Genomic DNA, 13904 nt, shown 5'->3' with positions numbered 1-13904 from the left:
CACATTCGGTAAGATTTGGGAAGAAAGAGGGTTTATAAACTCTAAAGGTAAAATGTTAATTCATGAAGAATTGATAAAGGAAATACTAAAAGCACTAAAAGATCCATTAGAAGTCACAGTAGTACATGTTAAAGGACATCAAAGGGGGACATCAATAGAAATGCAAGGAAACAATTTAGCGGATCAGACAGCAAAAGAGGCAGCTTTAGGAAAGGAAGAGTGGATATTTGAAATAGAAAAACTAAAAGAAATGGATGGGGAAGAAATTCCAGTATGCACAGAACAAGAGCAAAAAGAATTGCAAAAACAAGGGGGTGTGAGGGATGAATTGGGGAAATGGATAATGCCTGATGGGAGGCAAGTATTGAATAAAAACCTATCCTGTAAAATCCTAGAAATTCTGCATGCCTCTACACATTGGGGAACTCAAGCACTCTGTGATCACTTTTTAAGAACATATGTGTGCATTGGGGGTTTCGGGATAGCAAAAGCTGTAACAAAGGATTGTATGGCTTGTCAGAAAATAAATAACAAAATAATTAAGAAAGTACCTGTAGGGGGAAGAGAATTAGCTAAAAGACCTCTTCAGAACATACAAATTGACTTCACTGAATTTCCTCAAGTACAGAAGTTTAAACATTTATTAGTTATTATCAATCACCTTACCCATTGGCTAGAGGCTTTTCCAATAGTAAAAGCAACTGCAGAAACTGTTAGTAAAATTCTGCTAGAACAAATTATCCCACGTTATGGTATAGTGAATACAATAGATTCAGACAGAGGGCCTCATTTTACTGCTAGAATTTTACAAAATGTAATTGAAACACTTGGTATGACTTGCAAGTTGCATACTCCTTGGAGGCCCCAAAGCTCAGGAAGGGTAGAGCAAGCTAACCAGACCCTGAAAATTATACTTACCAAGTTAGTAGATGAAACAAAAATGAATTGGGTAAAATGCCTCCCTTTAGCCCTGATGAGAGTGAGAACAAATCCTAGATCTGATATGGGTATTTCCCCTCACAAACTGATGTTTGGACTCCCATTTTTGATTACCTCACATTGTATGGGGACATATGAAGAAGGGGAAAAAGGTGTGAAAATTTACCTAAAAACAATTGCAAAAACATTAGAAGAGTTAAGGAGGAATGGATATTTCCCCCAAAGTACTGCCATTGATTTTAAAATCCATAAATACCAACCAGGAGATTGGGTATTAATTAGATCATGGAAAGAACAGCCATTAACCCCCAGATGGGAAGGCCCATACCAAGTTTTATTAACTACCGAAACTGCAATAAGAACTCAAGAAAAAGGGTGGACCCGTGTCACTAGGGTCAAAGGTTCAGTTTCTGCTCCCACAGGATAGACTATGGAAGACTCTACTAACACCAAGTAGCACCTCTTTTTTTATAAAACGTTGTTCTAACGTTGTAATCTATGAACTGTTATTTAAAGATATTATTTATAAACTTGTTATTTAATATCCTATTTAATCCAGTATTAGTGTTAAAGTTAAGATAAAGAGCTATTTAAATATTTATTGTAATATTTATTATTAAAGTGTTACTATTTAGAATATTTATTGACAGTTTTGGATAAAATGTTAATAGAAACTAATTGCACTTTCTGGTATTTCTCATTACAGAATCTGTGACAAGGAGTCTCCATAAGATAGAGCATTCTCCCACCATAGTAGCGATCTGACCCTAAAACGGGAAAAAAATAACAAGTCAACACACAAAAGAGTGGAGTAAGATGAGGATACCGGTAAGAATGTCAGCACAGGGGGCAAGCCCAGATCAGGTGACAGTACTCTTACCATCTGAGGCTGACCAAGGACCACGAGAGTCAAGAGAGTAACCTGTACTGCACCCCCATGGGTGCTGATAGCAATAGTGACTGCGAGTCTCCAGGAGAGCTCACCGAACTCCTGTGATAACTGCTATCATGCTATCTATACCGGGAATGCGCAGAGCGCAGTTCTCACATTCCACACTAATCTTAGCCCTGAGTGTGTTGACTTGTCACAATTACAAACCCGTGTAAAAGATGGAAAAACCTACTGGCTATTTGAAAATGAAGGGACCCATAAACAGAAACTAATGGAGGAATCCCCTACAAGGGAGAAATGGTTATGCACTGATAAGAAACCAGGGAATAAGGTCGTTAAAGGATTGGACTTAATACAAGAGAAAGAGATAAGAGGGGTGATTAAACCAGGAGTAGAAACAAAATTAAGGAATTGAAAGAATTTGATTTTAGATCTGGTAGAAAGAATTAGCCATGGGTTCAATGTGTCAAATTGCTGGATATGTGGGGATACCAGGACATCAGAAATATGGCCCTGGGAAGGAATCGCACTCAGCCCTCAAGAAACTCTAAAACTGATGAAGAATCTAAATAGACACTGACAACCAGACATCCGAAACGAGGAAGAAGTTTGGAACTTAAAGTCCGAGGTAATCGGGGAAGAATGTATATGGAGAAGGGAACTGAAATTTCTTTCCTATGCAGGTGAACTGTCTTGTAAAAAGTATCTAACTGCTAATGATACCCATGAGTGGTGGATTCCCAGAGTAAATATCTGCATTGGGCGCGAAAACAAAAATCTGGCTCAAGCTGTTCTTATATACAAAGAGAATAACTGTGTAAGTGTCTAGCTAAAAAACCAAATCCATATCAAGATGAACCTAAGTCATCTAAATTTTGGAATAAGACTGAAGTTAAAAACACCAGATCACTAAAATTCTGGAAAGCCCCAAAAGGATTGTTCTGGATTGTTCTGGAAAGATGGCATATGTGATGCTATCAAAAGACTAGAAAGGGAGTTGTACATTAGGTGTAATAAGACCGTCATTCTTTCTACTCCCAAAAGAGGACCATCAAGGTTTAGGGTTACCCCTCTATGATGAGTTAAAACGTAAAAAGAGAGATCTAAGTGGAGGAACACAGAGTTGGGGGGAGGAAGATGGCCCCCAGAGAGAATTATTGAAACCTATGGCCCTGCCACCTGGGCACAGGACGGTTCACGGGGGTATAGAACCCCCATTCATATGTTAAACAGAATTATAAGGTTACAAGCACTTCTAGAGATAATTTCTAATGAGACAACTTTAGTTCTAGACTTGTAATCAGTGCAGAGCCGCCAGATGAGGACTGCCATATATCAGAACGGGCTAGCCTTGGACTACCTGCTGGCCGAAGAAGGAGTGGTATGTGGAAAGTTTAATTCATCTGAATGCTGTAGAAAAACTGATGATCATGGGGACCTAATTAAAAATATAACCACCAGGATCAGAAAATATGCACATGTACCTGTGCAACGATGGACCCCATTAATAAAAGCTAATTGGTGGGATAACATCTGGAATAGAGAATGGTAGAAAAAGATGCTACTTATAGAGGGAGGGGCACTCATAAGTTTAATTTTCCTTCCTTGTTTAGTACCTTGTCTTATCAGAATGATTAACAATATTGTCCAGACTTATCTTGAAAGGTTAACAGATGAAAAAATTATGGTGATGAAAGAAAACCAAGAAGAAAAGGAATAGAAAGTGCAAAAGAGATGTATGAGAAATACCAGAAGTTAAAAGAGTTTTACAGAAACTATGAAAGTCCAGTTTGATGAGTTAAGGTTGATGCAGGCTAAAGCTTGATCAAAGAATTAGAGGGGGGATTGCTATGAACAACAAAAAAAAAAAATTTAAACTTTTGGGGAATGTTGTTAACAATGTATGTATGAAAAGGGATGTTGTTGATACAAGTAACAAGTTATAATTGGATATGTAGTTAACAGGGTGTGGTGCAGGATTGGATGTTGTGGGTACAAAGTAAGGTTTTATTAAAACTCAATACTGTTGTGTATACTTAAAAGGGGACTGGAACCAGGCAGGAAATGCCAATCTTTGTGGAGGGGGGGCAGAGAAGCTTCCAGAAGTATAACATCGTAGAACACAGCCACAGCTTGGATTAAGACTGGAGGAGAGACCAACCACTAAGAAGCAAGAATCTCAAAATGATTGGCCAAGACGGCGCCAACTTATGGGGCCAGTCAGCAACAGAAAAAGAAACCTATCACAGCACGGATCCTGAGCGCCCCAATAAGGGAAGAAGAGAGAGACTTTAAAAGGCCTGGCGTGTGTGACACCCGGGTCTTTCCTTGGAGCTGGTATCCTTGGAAATGCCCCTAGGTATACAGTTACTAAGTTATTGAAACAGTCTCTGGACTGGCCGGAGGCTTTGGCTTCTAGTTGTTCTGTCAGTAATAAACAGGCTTGCTTGTTTTTAATTAACTGGCCTGCTTTTTATTTCTTTAAAGTTTTCATTGTAAGCCGGTCCATAACACCTGGAGCAAAGCAAAACTCCTCAGCCCTGTTGGGAAACTCTGGTAGAGGAGCATTGGAACCCTGAAAATGTCAAGACTTCAGAGACTTGAAATAATGAGCTGAATTGTTAGACTTTCCACAGTCTGGAAAAAAACCCAACAAATTTTGATTCTTTTTTAATGGCTGTTTATTAGGGTTAAAGTTCAAACACTCGGATAAGAGTTAAAACAGCAACAGACTCATAGACCAGAAGGAGGAGGGTTAAGGAAGGGTTTAAATTTCTTTCTGACTTGGGGAGGTGTGGTGTGATGGGGTTTCTTTAGCCGCAGAAAGGCTCCAGTGATGCTCGGCTTGCTCAGGCTGAGGGCGCGGGAGGTGCAGCTCTGCCCCTGCTCTGCCCCTGCCCTGCCCCACGTGCGGAGCTGTGCCCAGCTGTGCCCAGCTGTGCCCAGCCCAGCAGGATGTGCCTGTGGAGCAGGGCCGGAGGAGCCGTAGGGAGGTGTGGGGGCCTGGAGCACCTGTCCCCTGGCCAGGCTGGGAGAGCCGGGGCTGTCCAGCCTGGGGAGCAGCCGGGAGCGGGGAGGCCTCACTGCGGCCTTGCGGTGCCCAAAGGGGGCAGAGAGCCACGGGGAAGGGGAAGGGCTTCAGACGAGAAGGGGAGATTGGGATCGGGTGTTTGGCAGAGCTGAGGGGGCGGTGAGACATTGGAACGGGCTGCCCAGAGAAGCTGTGGCTGCCCTGTCCATGGGCCGCTCCAGGCCGGGCTGGGCAGGGCCCTGAGCGCCCTGACCTGGAGGGCGGCAGCAGCAGCAGGCGATGGCTGAGCTGCCTCCATGGCTTTCTGGAACTCCGTGGGTGAGCACTGCGGCCATCAGTTCCCTGGGCATGGAACGTTGCCACCGGTTGCCAGGGGCACTCCTGGTTCCATGTTCTGTTGGCACGGAGTCTGTTGAGCCAGTTGAGGGATTCTCTGCTGCGCAGCAGACGCAGAGCATCCCTCTTCTCCATCCCACAAGGGATTAGAGAGCGATTTGCTGACTTTTGCGAGCCAAACTCTGGACTGACCGTACAGGTGAGTGCAGACAATTCTTGGAAAGGCTTCTGATGCTGAGGGGCTGGGCTGGGCTGCAGGATGGGCTGCAGGTGGGCTCAAGTACCAGAGTCATGGACTTCGCCTCTAGCTTTGGACAGGAACTGGAGACTTGGGAATGGGAGTCTTAGGGCATGGGAGTGTTCAAGAAAACTGGCAATCCAAATGGATAATCTCGCCTCTACTTTTCTGATAGGTTTGGAAGAGCAGTTTTCTGTCACGCCAAATAATCTGCAGTGGGCTGCCTAAAGGAACCGAAGGGATTGATAACATCCCTGACATTCCTTTTTTGGAGTTTGTCCCGCTTATTTTGGTGGTTGTTTTTGATCACAAAACACCATGAGCTCAGTAAGTATTTTGCAACTCAATGCAAATCTGATTCTTGAAACGTTTTCCAGGGTAGGTCTAGAAAGCATTTCAAGAGTTTGTAGCAAATGCAGAGGAACAGAAACCTTTGAAATCTTCATGTAACTTGATGTTCTGGAATTGGGAAGGTTTTGGATCTCTGTGGGTGTTAGCAGTAGTGCAGAAATGCTTATGGTGTGAGCAGCAACCTGCTGGAATTGGGAACTGGTGACCTCATTTTCAAGCCATTGGGACAGGCTCTTTCTCGGGGAGGTGGCTTGTCAGAGATCAGGGGTGCTGTCTTTTCCCTGATGTGATGTGCTCGGGTGGAAATGGCCCATAGCAGCATTTGGTGTGTATTCCAGCCTTTGCAGGAGTGTTTTCTGAATCCTTGTGTGCTGCCATTGGTGTTGTAAAGCCCAAGGGCCATGTTAATATTAGTGGCAGAGAAAATGCTAAGGCTTTGTTCCCTGCCAGCGTCAGCGAAAGCGCCGTGGAGGAGCAGTTGATTCCAGACCAGCTCGGAAACGGAGCCGGCTGCTGCCCTCCAGCGCAGGTGGAACTTCACAGACGGAGCCAACAGACCTTGAGGAAAGTGGCACACCTGCTTCTGAGCCCGGTAAGAACAGAAGCGGCTTCTGGAGGGTGGAAGACCATCTGGCCATGTGCTTTTGCCAGTTTCTAGGCCCTTTACTGGGGAGGAAGGGAAACCTTGGGATTGGGGAAGCTCCTGGTATGGCATCCCTAAACAGCAAGCCTTCTGAACATGGTTTTGGTTTGTGACTGAGATCATTATTGCTGCTGCTTGTTATTGCTGCTCTTAGTGGCTGCAAGTGGGAGATGAGCTGTGTAGGAGAGGTCCTCCAGTGCTGCTCAAACACCTGAACGTGTGTTCTGATGAGCTGGCAGTCACTGCAGCTGCCACAGTGGAGGGTGGCAAGCTGAGTTTGAGATCTCCCAAGCTGGATGGAGACGAGGAAAATCTGTCATTAGCTGTGACCAATCCTTCTGGGGAATATATACAGCATGATACTTTAAAATTAGGATCCCCTCTATGATTAGAGTTTTGGTGGGACTTTTTTTCCACTGTGTGCTAAACATTCCCCTATATGAAATGAATAATCTGTTGATGCGAACCTCCTGTTGTCGTCCAATAGAACTTGTGATGAGCACAGCTGCTCTTCCACTTGTTTTGCCCCTTAGCGGACAGGGCCAGCTGTGCTCCATATGCACTGTTGAGGGCAAAGCTTGAGTGAAATTTTGGACCTATTCTTGAAAAAAAAAAGACCTAAAGCACAGTAAATCCATCCTGAGCCTGTTCCACACTGTCAGCCTATTTCATTCCTCTGTAATCTCTGATCTGACTCTAATGTTCTCATTTTCAATTGGTGAAGAAGTTATAGATCTCACAGGTGAAGACACCATAGATCTCACAGGTGAAGATGAAGATGCCATAGATGTGGCAGGTGAAGAAGGCATACAGCTCAGACATGAAGACGCTATAGATGTGACAGGTGAAGAAGGCATACAGCTCAGATATGAAGATGCTGTAGATGTGGCAGGTGAAGAAGGCATACAGCTCAGACATAAAGATGCTGTAGATGTGTCAGGTGAAGAAGGCATACAGCTCAGATATGAAGACGCTGTAGATGTGACAGGTGAAGAAGGCATACAGCTCAGATATCAAGATGCCATAGATGTGACAGGTGAAGAAGGCATACAGCTCAGATATCAAGACGCCATAGATGTGACAGGTGAAGAAGGCATACAGCTCAGATATGAAGATGCCATAGACGTGACAGGTGAAGAAGGCATGCAGCTCAGATATGAAAATGCCGTAGAGGTGACAGGTGAAGAAGGCATACAGCTCAGATATCAAGACTCCATAGATGTGACAGGTGAAGAAGGCATACAGCTCAGATATGAAGACGCTGTAGATGTGACAGGTGAAGAAGGCATACAGCTCAGATATGAAGACGCTGTAGATGTGACAGGTGAAGAAGTCATACAGCTCAGATATCGAGACGACATAGATGTTACAGGTGTAGAAGGCATACAGCTCAGATATGAAGACGCCGTAGATGTGGCAGGTGTAGAAGGCATACAACTCAGGTATGAAGATGCCGTAGATGTGCCATATGAAGAAGGCATACAGCTCAGATATCAAGACACCGTAGATGTGACAGGTGAAGAAGGCATACAGCTCAGATATCAAGATGCCATAGATGTGACAGGTGAAGAAGGCATACAGCTCAGATATCAAGACGCCATAGATGTGACAGGTGAAGAAGGCATACAGCTCAGATATGAAGATGCCATAGAGGTGGCAGGTGTAGAAGGCATACAGCTCAGATATGAAGATGCCATAGACGTGACAGGTGAAGAAGGCATGCAGCTCAGATATGAAAATGCCGTAGAGGTGACAGGTGAAGAAGGCATGCAGCTCAGATATCAAGACGCCATAGATGTGACAGGTGAAGAAGGCATACAGCTCAGATATGAAGACGCTGTAGATGTGACAGGTGAAGAAGGCATACAGCTCAGATATGAAGATGCTGTAGATGTGGCAGGTGAAGAAGTCATACAGCTCAGATATCGAGACGACATAGATGTTACAGGTGTAGAAGGCATACAGCTCAGATATCAAGATGCCATAGATGTGACAGGTGAAGAAGGCATACAGCTCAGATATGAAGATGCTGTAGATGTGACAGGTGAAGAAGGCATACAGCTCAGATATGAAGACGCTGTAGATGTGACAGGTGAAGAAGTCATACAGCTCAGATATGAAGATGCCGTAGATGTGCCATATGAAGAAGGCATACAGCTCAGATATCAAGACACCGTAGATGTGACAGGTGAAGAAGGCATACAGCTCAGATATCAAGATGCCATAGATGTGGCAGGTGAAGAAGGCATACAGCTCAGATATGAAGACGCCATAGATGTGGCAGGTGAAGAAGGCATACAGCTCAGATATCAAGACGCCATAGATGTGGCAGGTGTAGAAGGCATACAGCTCAGATATGAAGACGCCGTAGATGTGGCAGGTGAAGAAGGCATACAGCTCAGATATCAAGACACCGTAGATGTGACAGGTGAAGAAGGCATACAGCTCAGATATCAAGACGCCATAGATGTGACAGGTGAAGAAGGCATACAGCTCAGATATGAAGATGCCGTAGATGTGACAGGTGAAGAAGTCATACAGCTCAGATATGAAGACGCCATAGATGTGGCAGGTGAAGAAGTCATACAGCTCAGATATGAAGATGTTATACATCTCACAGGTGAATCTTCAGAGCCTGAAGTCATCAATATCATTGACGATGAGTCTCCTATGGTAAGTAGTGAATGGCACACTCTTCCCCATCTTGCATTCACATTAGTTTCTCTTGAGCTCCTAGGCCTGTCTTCTGGCATCTTACTATCTCTTTGAGTATCACTTTCAGAGAGTGTAATAATAATCTAAAAGAGCTTGTTGCTTCAGTAATTTATAGAAAAAATCAAGGGAGAGAACAGGAAGTCTTTGACTTCCCAAATAAGAAGTGTTTTTGCTGCAACATCAGTTTAAGGTGCTCTTGTCACTGAGGCACCAAGTGCAACTGCAGCTGACTGGGGTACAAACTAGGTGTATTTTTATTGCTCCAAGAAGTCTTTTAAAATGTCACTCTTTTTTTTCTTTTCATTTCCCCTGCTGTTTGAAAGAATAACCCTTGATCCAGATTGTGTAGTTTATTCCATCAGTTTTGGGGTGTTGCTGCTGCCGTGCAAAGCAGAATATGCAGCAGGCATAACATAAAGGGTACTTCCTGACAGAATTATTCTGAGCCTTTTCAAAGGAAAGGCCTCAAACTTTACAACAGAGCCTGCATGACCCAACTCCAGTTCCCAGAGATGGTTTTGGTTTGGGGTTCTTTCATTAGCAACTGTTAATCTAACACAAAATATCTTTGGATAACACAGCACATTTGCCAGTTTGGGGGTAAGAGAGGGAAAGAAACAGCTCCAGGCCTAAATGCAATTAGGAAACTGAAATGGGGAATCAGGAAGTACAGTGTTCAGGTGGTTCTAAGTGCATCTATGTCTACCCCATTGCAGGACAGGGAGCAGAGCCAGCAGCAGCTGAATCTTTCCAGAACATCAGATGAGCCACTGGCAAGGGAAGATGCAGAAGAACCAAGAGACATTGATGAGTATGTTACAGATAAATTGACTCTCTAAAATCTAATTTCTGATACATAGCAGGAGATTTTGCCAAGCTTTTGGGTTCTAGCTTGATTCTGTGCCAAAATTTCAGAATTGGAATAGAGTGGCCTGATGGAAAGAGAAACAATTTAAAAAAAAACAACAAAACAAACCAAAAAATCCAGTAGAGACCATTCCTCTCTGTGCATGAAGCCATTACAAATGTTTCTTCAGTATGGCTTGAAATGCTTGCAATATGTAAAAGCTCTGGGAATAATTGTACTGTTGGGCTGAGATATTGCTAAATCAAAATAGGGGATGTTTTAAGTACCGACATTTTCTTTAGTGGCAACCCTTGGTGCCCAGGAAATAAATGGCTCCATGTTGAAATGGCTGCATGTTCTTCTGGTTCTGCTCTCTCTAGTGATCGGCTACCATTTGATTTCGATCTTCCATATTGGTCAGATGAGGACTCAGAGGTGAGGATCCACATGTTCTTGTCCTTTGTGGTTTGTGGGAGGGAAAGGGACAAAAGGGCAGCTGCACAACTCAGTTGTTTTAGGTGGGTGACACGTGCAGCTGGCTGGAGGCACAGCCCTTGCTGGGAAGCTCCAACTTGCCCATCCCTCCAAGTCCTTTCTTGATGGTGTCCACAGAGGGAGAAGCCCTTGCCAGAATGGCACTGGCAGCTCTGTGTGTTCCTTATAGTTCTATAGCATTGAGTGACTGCACATAGTCCAAGTCCAGTTTGCTTGGTGCCAATAGAAGAGCAAACTGGAATTCTTTCCTTCCAATGCCTGTTGCAGTTTCCTTTCTTCAGCAGTGGTTCACCTTATACTGAGTGTTTATGGATATCACATTTGAATTTTCCCTTTTGAGGGAGAAAGAGGGAAATAAACAGCTCTAGGCCCAAATCCAGTTAGGGACCTGAAACAGGGGAGGAGGGTGTTCAGGGGGTTCCTAATCTGTCTCCATTTCTACCCCATTGCAGCACAGGGAGCAGAACCAGCAGTACCCACATGTTTCCAGTGCATCAGGGAATTCAGCTGATCTACTGGCAAGCAATGATGAAGAGGAACCAATAGATGTTGAAGGGTATGCAAGAGAGAAAATGTCTCTCTAAACTCTAATTTCTGATCTATGGTAAAACTGATTTTTTTACCAAGCTTTTGGGTTCTTCTTCATTCTGTGCAAAACACTTCAGACCTGGAATAAAGTGGTCTGTCTGGAAAAGTACTAATGAAAGAAAAAAAAAGAAAAAACCCAACCTGGAAAATCCATCAGAAACCTCTGTTCATAAAGTCATTTAGCCAGATGGCTTCACACATGCTGAAATTCTTGCAGTACATAAAATTTCTTGGGATGACTGTGTTGCTGGGATGGATATTGCAAAATCAGAATAAGGAATGTTTCAAAAACTGACAGTTTGTGTACTGGTAGCTCTTGGTTTGCAGTGAAATTAATGGCTGCATGTTCTTTTTGGTTCTGTTGTCTCTAGTGCATGGCCAGCAGGTCCTGCTAATCCTCTGGCTGAGGAGAATGAGGACTCAGAGGTGAGGATCCACATGTTGATTTATTCATCCAGCATGAAGTATTTAGGGCTGTGTCAGCAGAATTTGCTCTTTTGGGGGCAAATGAGGGAAAGAAACAGCTCCAGGCCAAATTAAATTAGGGAACTGAAACAAGGGAGCAGGGAGAAAGGTGTTCAGGTGGTTCCTAGATGCCTCCATTTCTATCTCACTGCAGGACTGGGAGCGCCCATATTTTTTCAGAACAGCAGAGAATTCAGCTGAGCTACCTGCAAGTGATGCTGGAGAGGAACCAAGAGATAATCAAGGGTATGGGAGAAAGAAACTGTTTCTCTGATTTCTGATATATGGTAAACCTAATGTTTTGCTAAGCTTTTGGGTTCTGCTTGATTCTGTGGCAAAACATCAGACCTGGAATACAGTGTCCTGCAGAGAAGTAATGTAAAAATCAAGCAGCAAAATCCAGTAGAAGCCATTCTTCTTTGTGCATGAAGAAATTATTAAATGTTAAATATGTTAAATAAGGCTTGAGATATACTGAAATGCTTGCAGTACATAAAAGCTCTGGGAATGATTGTGTTGTTGGGCTGGGATGTTGCTAAATCAGAATAGGGAATGTTTCAATTTCTGACAGCGTATGTGTTTCCGTAATCCTTGGTGCCCAATGAAGTTAATGTTGCATGTACTTCTGGTTCTGTTCTCTTTAGCAGATGGCTAGACAGTGTATATGTTGCTCGAGTTTGGATGCCTTATTACCCAGTGGTAAGGACCCAAACCTCTAGTCCAAGTCCAGTTAGGGAACTGAAACAGGGGAGCGTGGAGGAGGGTGTTCAGGTGGTTCCTAAATTGCCTCAATTTCTACTCCATTACAACAGTGCTGGAATTTGCAGCTACGGCCACAATTCTTCAGAGCAGAAGATAATTCAGTTGTGCTAGTGATGGGGAGCTATGAAGAGGAACAAAGTGATAATGATGAGTACGTACCAGAAAATATCTCTTCACAGCCTAATTTTGACTATATAGTAGAAACATTTTTTCCAAGCTTTTGGGGTCTGTTTGATTCTGAGGGAAAAAATTTGACTTGGCATATAGTAGCCTGTCTGGAAGAGAACCAACTAATTTGAGAAAAGCAAACACCAAAGTCAAGAGGAAATCTTACTTCTCTCTTCAACAATATTGAATACTTCTGAGAAAATGGCCTGAGTTGCACTGCAGTACATAAAAGTTTTTGGAATGATTGTGTTACTGGGCTGGGATGTTGCTAAATCAGATTACGGGATGTTTCAATCTCTTACAGTTTATGTATCAATAACCCTTGATGGACAGTGGAATTAATGGCTGCATGTTCTTTCTGGTCCTTTTCCCTCTAGGGCACAGCAAGCAGGTCCTGCCAGTCCGCCAACTAGTGAGGATGAGGACTCAGAGGTGGGGATCCACATGTTCTCATAATTTCTACTTTGTGGGAGGGGAGGGAATGGAGGGGAAGCTGCACAACTCAGTTGTTTTAGGTGGGTGACACAGGCAGCTCTTGCTGGGAAGCTCCAACTTGCCCATCCCTCCAAGTCCCTCCTTGGTGGTGTCCACAGAGGGAGAAGCCCTTGCCAGAATGGCACTGGCAGCTCTGTGTGTTCCTTATAGTTTTATAGCATTGAGTGACAGACTGCACATAGTCCAAGTCCAGTTTTCCTGGTGCCAATAGAAGAGCAAACTGGAATTCTTTGCTCCCAGATTTCTGTTGTGGCTTCCTTTCTTCAGCAGTGGTTCACCTTATACTGAGTGTTTATGGATATAACATTTGAATTTTCCCTTTTGAGGGAGAAAGAGGGAAATAAAGAGCGCCAGGTCAAATCCAACTAGGGAACAGGAACAGGGGAGGAGGGTGTTCAGGGGCTCCTAAGCTGCCCCTGTTTGTACCCTGTTGCAGCAATGAGAGCAGAATCAGCAGCACCCACTTCTTTGCTCTTCAGGGCAGTGGCTCTTTGTGCTACTGCTTTGAATGCTCTTAGGCAAAGTTCGAGGGTGATGCCCTACCCTTGCTCCCCTCCTCTGCTGTAACTGCTTTCTGAGCTGGGGTTTGTGTGCAGCACCAGGGGGGCTCACCAAATCTAATTGTATCTTCTTTTCTCTCCCTTCCCATGTGCATCGATGGAAGCTTCTTGAAGGTGAGTTGATGTTTCACAGTTGATAATGGAGTTGTCTTAAACATAACTGTTATTTTTGGGGTTCTTTTTTTTCTAATTTGTTTGCTTTTGTTTTGTTTTGTTTTCAAGAAACTCAAGAAGCAGGGATTGAAACTGCCTTTAGCAAAAAACAAAGGACTGTGCTTTAATAGACCAAGTGTGTTGGTTTGTAGAAGAGTAGTCACAAAGTCTGGAAGGGTTCATCCTTACTATTTGGGAAAGTAGTTTGTTTAGGATTGTTTTTAAC

The 13904-nt window shown here is 43.7% G+C and overlaps 1 long non-coding RNA gene across 1 annotated transcript; it reads left to right on the top strand.

Moving 5' to 3' along the window:
- The first annotated feature begins 10200 nt into the window (after positions 1 to 10200).
- Positions 10201 to 12960, top strand: LOC146767628 (uncharacterized). Its single transcript, XR_014955269.1, has 5 exons — positions 10201 to 11043; positions 11447 to 11501; positions 11695 to 11786; positions 12353 to 12453; positions 12848 to 12960. It is a non-coding gene; the product is annotated as an uncharacterized LOC146767628 (long non-coding RNA).
- The last annotated feature ends 944 nt before the right edge of the window (positions 12961 to 13904 follow it).

This window comes from Lonchura striata, chromosome 4 (assembly GCF_050655825.1).
Source record: "Lonchura striata isolate lonStrDom1 chromosome 4, ASM5065582v1, whole genome shotgun sequence".
Classification (NCBI taxonomy): domain Eukaryota; kingdom Metazoa; phylum Chordata; class Aves; order Passeriformes; family Estrildidae; genus Lonchura; species Lonchura striata.
Note: the sequence above shows the minus strand (reverse complement) of the source record. Positions and strands in the feature narration are given on the sequence as shown.